At 38.6% G+C, this 13,131-nt stretch overlaps 1 long non-coding RNA gene across 1 annotated transcript; it reads left to right on the forward strand.

Moving 5' to 3' along the window:
• Window positions 1-9,476: 9,476 nt before the first annotated feature.
• Window positions 9,477-10,342, forward strand: LOC110882413. The gene is made up of 2 exons (XR_002560083.2): window positions 9,477-9,545; window positions 10,165-10,342. It is a non-coding gene; the product is annotated as an uncharacterized LOC110882413 (long non-coding RNA).
• Window positions 10,343-13,131: the final 2,789 nt, after the last annotated feature.

A 13,131-nucleotide genomic window follows, 5' to 3' on the forward strand; every position in this document is an offset into this window, starting at 1 on the left:
GCTATCACATAGTGCACAAGTGTAGCTTCAACGGAGGGCCTTCTTCCCCTTCGGCTGTTTGAGGAATGAACGGATGATGTTTCGCTGTTTTCACTCGCCATTCTACGAAAAATAAACCAAAAGCAGTTTATATGACGAAACAGTTTCTGGACACGGCCCCGTGCTCATTGAGCACGGCCCCGTGTTCATCTTTCTGCAGAATTTCGAAGCAAGGAATCTTGGGTTTTTAAGTTATTTTCTGAATTTATGTAGACTTTTTGGTCATAAATAACTTTAAACAATGTTACACAACATGTTTTCACCAAGATTCCATGATCAAAACTCATTGTTTCCCACCACAAAGGTTGAAGAATTCAAACTTTTCATGGTAGTTCTTGAAGAAAGATGAAAAGAAGGAAATGTCTAGAAGAGGAAAGGACAAGATGGGTTGTTGGAACCTTCTTTTAGACTTACCTAGGATTGTTTGAGAGAAGATTCCTTCAAATCTCTGTCCCAAGTTGGTCCAAATGTGCAGGATTTTTGGCTGCATTTATAGAAAACGACAGCCTTCTGGACACGGCCCCGTGTTCGCTGGACACGGCCCCGTGTGCAGATGAAATTCTGACACAGTTTGTCCGTATTCTGACGTTCTGATCAGAAGGGAATCTTTTGGTGGACACGGGGGCGTGTTGGCCGGGCACGGCCCCGTGTCGGGAAGCTGTTTATGAAGTTTGTCGCTACTAAGGAGTTTATTTATATCGGGTGGCTCTTGATTTGTTGGAACAACCCCAAAGTGCCTAAGATACCTTAATTGTCCTATACTAAGGCGAGAACGCAAGAGGTTATCGGTGAGGGTAATTCCTATTTTTATTCTAGGTGGACAAGTCCAACCCTTTTCCGGGCTCTCGTTAAAGAAGGTGTATGCCGAATCGCTCAGGTCTATGTATGCATCGAACGAAGTCGATGGGGAGTCCTTCACGGCACAATCGACACAGGGACGACTATCGTCCAAGTCTTTTCTAGGTATGAAGGTATTTTCGGGAGCAACGAGGTTGTCGGAATGCGGTTCCAACATTTCCTCATGGTCATCATCTTGGGATGGATCTATAAAATCCTTCCTAAGTTCTTTTGACCAATTGAGAATTAGCTCTTCTAGTTGAAATAACTCGTCAAGGAGCATTTCTCCTAGAATATCTGGCTGGGCGCATTCGAGGGAGAGATAGTGCTTATTTTTACTTTCGCCCCTCTTAAGGTTACAAGGAATCGGTGGGTCTATATAGTGGGGCCTATAATTGAGAAAATAACATTTTAATTCCTCATGTTCGCCTCCACATAATCGACACCACATACCATAAGAGTGCCGAAAGTAAAAAGAATTACTATCACTCATGTTTGTGTCAGAAATTACCAACCGCCGGGATCTAACGGTTCTGTTTTCAGTAAGAGAATCTTGGGCACGGGGCGTGTTGAGCGGACACGGCCCCGTGTTCAGCTTACTGTCTGACTTAAAACAGGATTGCCAGTTCCAATGATTGAGCACGGGGGCGTGTTCAGCAGGCACGGCCCCGTGGTGAGCTCTGCAGAAGCTGAAAATCTACGAAAAATCCTAAAAATTAAAGAAAAAAATAAAAATATGATTAGGCCGTTGATTCCTAACTTTCTTAAAATCCTTGTGTCCCCGGCAACGGCGCTAAAAACTTGATGTGCGTGAAGTGTGTTATAATTTAGATGAATATTTAAGCCCCTTTTTACACTTTTAGCCAAGTTTTAAATTTATAAAACACGATATTTACTAACACTAAACACACATATGGGCAAGTGCACCCATCGTGGACGTAGTATAGTGTTGGTAAGATACCGAGGTCGTCCAAGCACACAAGAGCTTTTAATACCGGTTTATCCTCAACGTCTAATCAAATCAAAAAGTGAGAAAAATGTTTTAAACTAAGAAAAATAAAAACTAACTAAATGCTGAAAAATAAAATAAAATAAAAACAGATAGACAAGATGAATCACTTGGATCCGACACGTGTGTTAGTATAACCTTTGATTATTTTAGCACTTTTGCACTTGTTTAAGAGATTATCTTAGTTATTGTAGTAGGCCCCTCTTTTGAAGGCGACGTTACCCTCAACCCAGTAGTTTGAGTCAGCAAGGATACAATCCTAAAGGGTCGGATTATTGAAAGATAATGAATTAAGTTATTAATGCAAATTGTGGTAGGCCCCGCTTTCGGCGGTGACGTTACCCTCGGCTAAGTAGTCTGAGTCAGCAGGGATACAGTCCTAAATAGCCGGGTTATAGTATTAATAGTAGTTAACTTATGAGGGGGTCAAAGAGTTTGGATCCCCACCATCCAATACCTATGGGTATTGAAGGAGATCCTACTAAATTTGACCCAGGTCCCAAGTAGGACCTCTAAACGCTGAACAAGGGCAAGACCCTTACCAAACCGTTCCCTTAACCCCCGACCAGGTAGCCAACATACCTCCATATAGACCGTGGAGATATGAATGGTGAAAATCTTTTATTTTATATAGACAGTAAAATAATGCCAAGACACCACGGACAAACGATAAGGAAAGATCACCTTCAACATAAGTAACTAGTTATTAAAGTCATTAATACAAAACCAAATAAAAAGTACAAAAGATTAAAAATAAAAAGTATTATACTAAACACTTGTCTTCACCAAGTGATGTAAGAGACTTAGGCAAACATGGCCTTGATTGTCAAGAACTCTTACGATCAATCTTGGATCCCGAGACGACTCACACACTCTATGATGGACAATGGATGATGGTGGTGGATGATGGTGTTATGGTGGTGGTGGGTGGTGGATGAAGTGTGAGAGAGGTGATGTGCCAAGGGATGAGATGGAATGAAACCAAGCACCCCTATTTATAGGCTGAACAGAAGGCTGGGCACGGCCCCGTGTCCGCTGGACACGCCCCCGTGCCCGTCTGACACTCTCTCTCTTCATTAATTGTAATTCGCAATTACAATTAATGCACCTGTTGTACTTTCACCACGCCCCCGTGCCCGCTGGACACGGCCCCGTGGTGGGCAATGGAAGCTTCTACTAGTTTGTCTTTTCTGCTGCTTCTTGGGCACGGCCCCGTGTTCGCTGGACACGGGGCGTGTTCAGTCTTCTGTTTTCTCTTCTTTGCCTTGGGGGGTGCCGTTGAGGGTCCGGGCAGTCTACTTTCATTCCTTTTCTTGTATTTATGCTAGAATTAGTTGTCTTTTTGCTTCTTTTGTGATTTTGAGCTCATTTCATCCCGAAAATACAAAAGAAAGACAAAAACACTCTTTTTCCAACATTAGTACTTAAAAAGGGTTAGTTTTATGCCTTAATTGATGTGATTTATATGTTGCATTTTACACACATCAATGAAGGATCTGTTTCATCTGAAAACAGTTCATCAGAACCAAGTGATAGTGATGAAGAGATGGAACAGATAAATCTTGGAAAAACTCATTTATGTTCTGACACTTTTGAATTTATTTTGCAGAAAAATTGAAGAAACTGAAAGAGAGGAAAGCTGCAAAGGTAATGAAAGAAGTCAAAGTGATTGAGAAGATTGTGGAAGTTGAAAACATAATTGAAGTCGAGAAGATCGTTGAAATCACAAAACCCTGTCTTACATGTTTAGAGTCTTGTAAACAATGTATAGAAAAAGATGAGAGGTTTAGTGAGTTAGAAAAGTTGAAATAGCAATTGTTGTTTGATGTAAAGAATTTGAAAAAGTCATATGATGTATTGAACAGACATGTAAATAGTCTGGAGAAGACTAACTTTGAAAGAGAGAAAGCTTTGAAGATGATGAATGCTACCATGATGACAAAGCGGAAAGAGATCAACTTGTACATAGAAGAATGTGCAAAGTGGAAGAAAGAGTTGGATAGTGAAGCAGCTGAGAATGAAAGAATCGGAAGATTGCTGCGAAGTTATAAAGGTTGTGACTACATAATCGATAGAATTTATCCAACAGTTGAAGGATTTGAAGCATTTAAAGGTGAAGAAACAAAGCCAAAGAAGAAAAAGGATACTGGTAAGAAACAGGGTGTCTGTTATAATAAGTGTCCGCCTCCGATTTGGGAAGGGTACTCGCCTAGAAAACCTAACGAGGAAGAACTAAAACAGGCGGTCAATATTAAGTTAGAATCCGAGATAACCGATGTTTTACCGGACAATATTGACGTCACGTTCACAGCGTCCGACAAAGATCATGAGTCCGAACTGATAAAACGAGTGGTCGATCAGGTGTTGGATAAGCATGAGGAGTCAGAGTGAAAGTCCGAGTCCGAAAGTTCATGTCAGTCAGTCAGGAGTTTAAGTTCGTCCGAAAAGAGTTCAAAATCGTCGGGAAAACGGGTTTATAGTAAAGAGTTTTTGCTATCAAAATCTAATTTGAATGATGAAACATTTGAAGTTGTGTATACTTTGAATGATTCGGACAAAATATATTTTGATAAAGAGTTTCCAATAAGAGGTGTTAAACCAGGAATGATCAAAAAGGTTTTCAAACTAACAGAAATTAATATTTCTGAAATAAAAGATTTAAATCTTACTGGAAAACCTAAAATTTACACCTCAAGAGTACAACAAAAATTAAACAAGAAAAAAGGTTACAATTCTGGTTCTGGTTTTCAAAAGAAACCTAACCAAAATCGTAGCTACAAAAAGAAAGGCTTAGGTTTTATTCCACCAGAAAACAATAAAAATGAAAAATTTTCTAAAACAAATACAAAATTTGTTTCTGGTCCGTCTGCTGAAGAGGAAAAGAAGAGCTCATTCTGGATCAAGAATTCCTTGCTGAGAAAAAGAAAAATGAAGTTCAGAGAAAAGAAACCAGAACCTATTTTAGATGCAATGAAGTTGGACATATTGCATGGAATTGTCCTAAGTCAACCAAGACAAAACAGGGAGTTTCTGGAAAACTGAAAGAAGTTGTTGTTGTTAATAAAACCGAACCACCAACTGAAAAGTTTAAAGTTTTCAAAAATTCAACATTTGAAGTTGGTGAATGTTCGAAGAGATTTTACAGGCGAAGTGTGAAACTTGACAGCCAAAAATGGGTTGTTAAGATATCTGAAGTAAAATATGGCGATGAATCTGATTCCACAAAATCAGAGGAGCCAAAATTTGATGAGAGTGATGAAAACTCAGTTCCTTCAATGGATGATGAGAATTTTCCACCATTGAGGACTGAGAATTTTAAAAGAAAAGTTGGAAAGACTGAAATCTCAAATCAAGTTTATTCTGAAAAGGATAATTTTGATGTTGAAAAAGCATTTAATGGGAAGGTAAAGAAGATTTTCGGAAAGATGGTTGATGGGAAGGTGAAAGGGGTAAAAGACTTTTATGCTAAAAAGAAAGCAACTTACACCCCAACAAAATCTGAATTGAAATCACCCAAGGCTGGTCAGGCTTGGGTGGACATTTTCTTTGCTTGAAAAATCTGACTTGCCGGAGATCCCAAGTTTGTAATCGTGGATCAGGAATCGGCATCATTCATGTTTTATGAGATTGTATGAAAAGTTCTTAAATTTGTTAAAACTTTACAGGTTAATGGACTACGCCGGATACATACAAGTGGTAGTGTTTGGTTATTTTTTACAAATGGTACAGGTTGCTTAATTTCAAAACGGTAAATCAGGGACATTAATTTGTACTTGATTTACTACATTTGATAAAACTGACAAGATGATGAACTATATCCCCGTACTTAAACAAGTGGTAAACTTACAAGTGGTAAAAACAAACTCATTTTCCGGAAAAATCATTTTGATTAAAACAAACTTAAGTGTTTTGAAATCTAAATGAGAAAATGGTTTGTGAAAAGGGGAGTTCAGATTGTTTATGCCTGATGAATGGCGAATTAAAGCGATTTGATATCGGTTGTCATGTTCCTGTACAGTTTGTTTTGAATTCTATGTTTCAAGTGGGTCTAGAGTTTAGTTTTGTTTTCAAATTTCTTTAATATGTTTGCATTTTAGGGGGAGTAGAAATTTTCAGAAAATCCAAAAAAATTAGAAAATTTGAAAAAGCCAAAAACATGATAAAATTCAAAAATGAGTTTCGTTGTGAAAAGAGGAAATGATAGTACATCAGTGGAATGTCACAACATGCTAAAGAATTGTAAAGTTAAAAAGTGATAAACAATCTCACTGTGGATATGCCAGTAGGTTTTTGCAAATTTAGTAAATTGTGACGAGATATAAACCTAAAATTCAAACTTGCTTATTTTGTGGGTAACAACATCTTGGATAAATAGGTAACCCCTGAAATCTTGTTTGAAAGGTCCCTTATTCTGGGATACTAGGTCTTTATGCTCAGTGATATCTGGGGTATTATCCCGGGACTTCTGCTGTATGGAAGTACTGACCTAGTCCCCGGAAAATACTTTCTGCAAATGCTTGAAACATAGCGCCGCCCTCAGCATGCTGATGAAACAATAAAATTGATAGTCGTTGCTGTTGTAATCAAAAGATCCTCTAAAGGGGACACACCAAAAAGTCGAAGCCGTCATCTCTCTGCGTATACGGAAGTATCAACCTGAGCTCTCATGGCCCTCGCATTTAACCCCTGACAGATATCATCTGTGGTATACTCACCTGTAAGACTGAATATTGGGATCTGGATACGGGAGTATATTCAAGTAGTGGGACACCCGGATAAGTTTAAGTTTCTAAAACATTAATTTCAAATCTCGGATCAGTTGAAATTTGTGTGAAAATTTAAATGGACCAGTATACTGACAATCTAAGTGAATTGTTTAAAACTTAAAATGAAATAAAGCTTAACGGTGTTGGTGACTTGTCTCATAAACTGATATGATCCTCTTACACGAACTCACAAAAATATTGTTTGTAAATATTTTTTTTCTGCATTTCATGTTTCTTTATTACAAAATTTAAAAAAAAAAAGATTTTCAGTGTGTTTTAGCATAAAGTTTCAAAAAAATCCAAAAAGTTTTTTGACAACTGATATTGAAAAGCTGATTTTCAAAATTCTAAGTGCTAAACATGATGAGTATAATTTGAGGGGGAGTTTGCCTTTAAAATTGATTATTTTTTATCAAACCTTCAAATGGTTCATCAGATTGAAAAATCATTTTGATTGTGTTTTGAAGGTGAGTTTGAGTTAGTGCAAATTTATGTATGTGAGAGAAATTTACTTTGAGGTAGAGTTTTTGCAGGATAAGATGAGCCAGGTATTCGTTTCTGAGATCCAAGCTAGATGAGAGCCAGGTTACGATACCTGAGGATTCTGATTAGAGGTAGCCAGTCAACGATCTTGGAACATGAAGAGCAAGGTTGATTGATCTTGAGAAGCTGTGAGATGGAAAGCCAGACAACGATCCTAAAGCTGATGATGCTGATGAACTGAAGAAATGCCAGCATATCGCAAGGGGGAGTCTGAAGACCTGCAAGAAAAGACTGAGAGAGTGAAGCCCAGAGACAGATCTAGACTGAAGATGCAAAGACTCGACACTTAAGACTCGTCAACATCTGAGGGGGAGTCTGTTAGTGCATGCATCTGTCGACTTCGTCTTGTATCGAGTCTTAGTCTTAGAATGTTAAATTAGGGTACGTTTTACGAGAAAATAGGAATGTATATGTGTTTTAGCTTGTGATTTCGCTCATATGGTCTTTAGTAGGAGGTTTCGCTTATTTGGACCATAGGGTTTCGCTTTTATGGACATCATGTCCATATGAGCGAAATCCCTGCACTATATATATGTTACATGAGCGAAATCAGTTAGTAGTGTTCTTGATTTCCATACCGAGGTGCTGCCGGTGTGAGATTTGGCTGTAAACGTTGTTATATCAATCATAAGAGTGATTTAAGTGAAGATCTAGCTGTTTCTACGTTGGTTACTTGTTTTCCGCATCTGTAACTGATCGAGACTCCTCTGATAGACTCGTTCGGGTCAGAATACGATCCTACAGAAATGTTATATGGTAGAAAGTGTTGAACTCCGGTATGTTGGGGAGAAGTGGGTCCACGAGGACTAGCGCCTACTGATATAATCCGAACTACGAATGAGAAAATCGACATGGTCCGAACTCACCTAAAAGCGGCTCAGGATCGACAAAAGTCGTATTCGGATAAATGAAACAGGCCGATTGAATTTCAAGTGGGCGATAAAGTAATGCTGAAAGTATCGTCGTGGAAAGGAGTAATACGGTTCAGAAAAAGAGGAAAGTTGAGCCCAAGATTTATTGGGCCATTCAGAATCACCGAGCGGGTTGGCAAAGTGGCGTATCGTCTCGAATTACCCGAGGAGTTGAGTGGGATTCATAGCATATTCCACGTGTCACGTCTCCGAAAATGTTTAACGGACGAAACTGCTCGTATCCACTACGATGATATCGAGGTGGATAACAGCCTCAACTATGCGGTAAAACCAATTGCGATTTTAGATCGTAAAGAGAAGAGTTTGAGGAACAAAGTAATTAAGCAAGTCAAGGTCAAATGGGAGCATAGGAAAGGTTCGGACACTACGTGGGAGTCCGAAGAGGAGATGCGACGTCTCCACCCTACATTAGTTGGTACGTACTTTGGTTTCGGGGACGAAACCCTTTTAAGGGGGGTGGACTTGTAACACCCCGAAAATATAAAACTTTATATTAGAATTATAAAGTATAATAAACAAGAATTTACTAACTAGGAGTTCTAACCTAGTTAGCTAATAGTCTAGAAATAACTTATAATAGGGTTAAAAACAACCAAAACTATAAGTTATACAAAAGGGGAAGGGTTAATCTTGTAAAAAACTGAAACTAGAATTTATTAAAACAAAATAAACAAAAACCAAACACACAATTAGTGTGTCTGGTCGATCAAGAACGCAGGGGAGCGACCAAAGCTTCTCACCAAACCCTAACTTCACAAAATTGATCAATTGAAGGCTGATTTCTGTCCCAAATCGAGATCTGAACATAGATTCGTGATCCTCATCACAAGGGGGTTGTGAGGTATGTAAAATTCTATGAAAATTCTCTGTTTGAAATTCTTATGAATTTGGGAGATTCAAAGTTTGATGATGCATGTTTGTGATTTGGTTAGATTAAGGATGATATAGTGTCTAGAAGTAAAACCTAGACAACTACATGTGAAATCATGTCCAAATTCAGGAAATTCCATGAACACATTGAAGGTGGGTTATGGGTTTCACAAGATGATGATGAACACTAGGGTTTAGAATGATTATTCTAGTGTAATTTGATCATAGAAAGTGATTTCAGAAAAAGTATGATGTTTAAATGCTATATGAAAGCTTTATTGATGTTAAGTTTAGCTAAATAGCAAGCTATGAACTTGAGTATGAATAACATAAAATTCCGCCCTTATAGTGTTTGTGGAAATGCCTCAAAGAAGGCTTAAAACTGAAATTCAAAGTCGAAATGCATAATTTTGATAATTTGACAAATTATGCGATATATGATTGAAATGGAGTTCTAAATACAATGTGATTGAACTCTATAGGAAAGGAAGCCGGAGCTACGAGCGGACAAGCCGGTGTAGACGCACGACTAAAGGGTGCGCTTTGAAGGTATGTAACTTGACCCGTTACATTAAACGAATTTTGATAATTATCATATATGTAGTTGGATTGTGTATTAAAAGTTGAGTTGGATTAAAGCGATGATATTCGCTATGTCGAATAATAAGCCAAGAATCTGGTTAGACCTCGTTGGTAGTCATCAAAACGGAGGATTCCTTAGATGAGCCAAACGGGTTAAATAACCAAGTAAGGCATGGCAGTACATCATAGTATGGATACTCGGTCTCTTGTTATTATTGATAAATGACATGTTGGAATACGAGGATTAAACATGTTGGTTTGTATGATTGGAAGCCGAGAACTTAATTCAAGTAAACAAACAAATCAAACCAAACATAACTTTCCAGCATCTACCGTAAATTACGGTATATACCGTAATTTACGGTAGAGACCAAAAGGTTACGGTGGGTTTCATCTGTGTTACGGTGGAACCAGAACTTCCCAGAAGCTACCGTAACTTACGATGTCTACCGTAAGTTATGGTAGAGCTTAGAAATGAATGATAAATTTTGTATTTCTTGGTTAAATCGAATCCGTTTTAAGCATAGTTTTGATTATGTAATGTTTCTAAGAAAACTAACATTAATGTTTAATGTAAACATTTCAGTTTCTAGGTGTTGCAAATCTACGGATGGCCATCAAGCAACTTGTTGAAGAACCGAACACTACTTTTGAAGCTTCCGCATAAATTAACTCTGTTTAAACAATGTTATGATGTAAATCGTTTGCTAAATAACTTATGGATGTTTTAATTAGTCGGTAGATAACTAATGTTTGTTACCTTAGAACTTGGTTCTTGAAACTAAGGCTTTAATTTGGACATCTTTTGTATAAAATCTTATGTATTATTACTAAATTTAAGTAGAAATTTTAAGGGTGTTACAGTTTGCCATTTCAATGCCCAGCATCGGCACCTGAGCATTCCACCAAGTCAAGGTACCATCCTCCAAGGTGCCAGAAGCAAACTATACCCTGTCCCCAGCTGGACAGTTACACATAGCAAAGACGGATTCAGCTTTCTCAAACCAACGGAGCAGTCCCACGGGACCTTCAGCTCCACTGAAAGTTTGAGGCTTACTATCCATGAACGTTTTGAACGTACACTGGTGGATTGTTCTGGTTTTGGTTCACGGCTTGACCTAAAACAAGAGGAAATACGCACAAATGAGATTCGAATAAAATAACTAAGGATCATGCTTAGTCCGGTATGTATAATACCAGCTTGCTGAGCTGCCAATGCCTCAGCCACACGTGTGTTAATTAGATCCGTCAACTCTGCTTGAGTCATCACGATGTTGCCACGTCCACCGTCGTGGCCACCTCCACGTCCATCGTTACGTCTGCCACGTCCACTCATGATTCTATATAAGAAAAGAGTGGAAAGGATGAGGATCGGTATCAAGTAGAAGTCGATCATCGCTACGACTTCTAGGGATTTGAGAAACTCTAACATTATACGGATAGTGGAACCGAACCCCTTCCACACTTATTAAGCCTCACTGGGATTCACATGCAACTCACATTATTATTATGTGTGCACCCATAATAACAAGGCAATTTGTATGCTTACCTCAGTGCCTCTTAACTCGTGCTAAAAGGTTCCCCACATTCGAATAACAGAACGAAAGGCATTACAGAACTAGGAATCACAAAAGTCGAAGGGTAGTGCCACACTAACAGGTATCACTTAAACAAGCAACACATGTAATCACATCATAGTGTCTAGTATGTAGTTTTCATTGGTATTTCATTAAAGGAAGTGGTTTTGTTTGAAACACACATGAGAAGGGTATGAAATAAAAATCTGGTTGCAGAAGGGAAGAAACCTTTTTGTAAGGTGTCCCTCTTCATGGTGTCTGCATACCCTCTCTCAATGAAGTCAATTTTTAACTCGTTTTTAGGGAAAGAATCTTTACCTTGCAGATCATCAAGTTGAAAGACTTCTGATATAGAGTGCGGTGTTATTCGGACTGCTTTCTTCTGCAGAGTAGAGTGAATGGCTATGACATCTTTTCCTTGTTTTTCAAGGATGCAATTGTTCCAAAACTCTCTCTGAGTTTGCAGGTAAATCGGTGCATCAGTGGTTAACAAAGTTTTGTACTTTGAGGCGTTGAGCAGATCTAGGATGGAATCAAATGTGTCGATGGTACCGGGTTTTGTGAGAGTCGTGGGTGTGTGTATCCTAGGTAAGTAATGCATGAAGTAAATAGAGGACGAACCTTGAAATCTTGAGCTGAGTGTCATGGTCGTTTTCATTACAGTTTGGTTATAGTCTGGTTTTATGAAAACGTTTTAAAGCCTAGTTCACTATAACCAGTGGCTCTGATACCAAACTATCACACCCCCAAAAGTACCACAAGCGGAAACCCCCGCGAGGCGTGTGACGTACCAGGATCTTGCCACTAATTACATTGAACCATAAGTAAAATAAAACTTTCAATTAGACAAAACGGTATAATTCAATCACATGTTCAGTGGAAGCATAATAGTTTGTTTAATAAATTTAATGAAAGCATTCAAAACAATGCAACATCAAGGAGCGTTCCAATTGCCACGACCCATGACCACTCCAGCTTCCCAGACAGCAAGTTCCATGACAATGTACCTAAGGACCTGCAAGCATGCAGAAAAGTGTACCAGCGAAAGCTGGCGAGCTCACAGTTTATTAAACCGTTTGTTACCAAGTTTTGACTTATGTTATGTTGATAATAACTCGATACCGCAGACGGCTCCTTTTTGCCCATCTCCAATACTCTATCAAACATTGGCCATAATTTCAAAGTTAATAGTTCACGCCCATCCTATCCAGGTACGTCGTGCGGGTGCCAAACCTAATAGTGCTATCAGCTAATAACCCCGTTGCCCTACAAGCAACTTGTTCGGTAGTATGATGGGATTTAAGTGATAGAAAGTGAGTGTATTATCCAACATCAACATTTACTGAAAACTACCTCATATCCCCTACAAGGATGTGGGTTTGTAAAAACTGTTTATTTGTTTTGCCTGTTTGATTATCCCCACCGGACGCATGCTTGTATTGAGAGGAGTGAACTCACCTTAGTTTTGCCCGGTATGTTAAGTTACCCATTCCAATTTAGTCAACCAACCGTACCATGGTTACCAATGAAATCAGTTTTCATAGTCAATTAAGTCACGTATATTCACAGTTTGCATTCATAACAAAGATCACCGTATATCATATAGCAATTATTCAATTTCATACAAGTCATAACTATTTGAGACCTTACTGTTTAAAAGGTTATGTGTGTTTGCTCTATTGCAGCATCCTCACGAAGAACCAGTTCTTCGTGAGATACACTCATGGCGAAGAACACTCTAGGCAAAGAACCGTGTTTCGTCGAGGAATGATGGTGACGAAGAACCTTAGTTGTTCGTCTAATGCCAGTCAACGAAGGATTAGTTCTTCGTCAACCTGGGTTCTTCGTTGGGGAGTCCTTCGTCGCTGCACCTCAATAGTTACATGATTTCTTTCATAACAACCATCCCATGATTACAGTAAACACTTTGCCACAAACCAAAACAGATCAAACATTGTGATTTAGCAGTTATCATT

The sequence above is a fragment of the Helianthus annuus genome, chromosome 10, assembly GCF_002127325.2.
Source record: "Helianthus annuus cultivar XRQ/B chromosome 10, HanXRQr2.0-SUNRISE, whole genome shotgun sequence".
Taxonomy (NCBI): domain Eukaryota; kingdom Viridiplantae; phylum Streptophyta; class Magnoliopsida; order Asterales; family Asteraceae; genus Helianthus; species Helianthus annuus.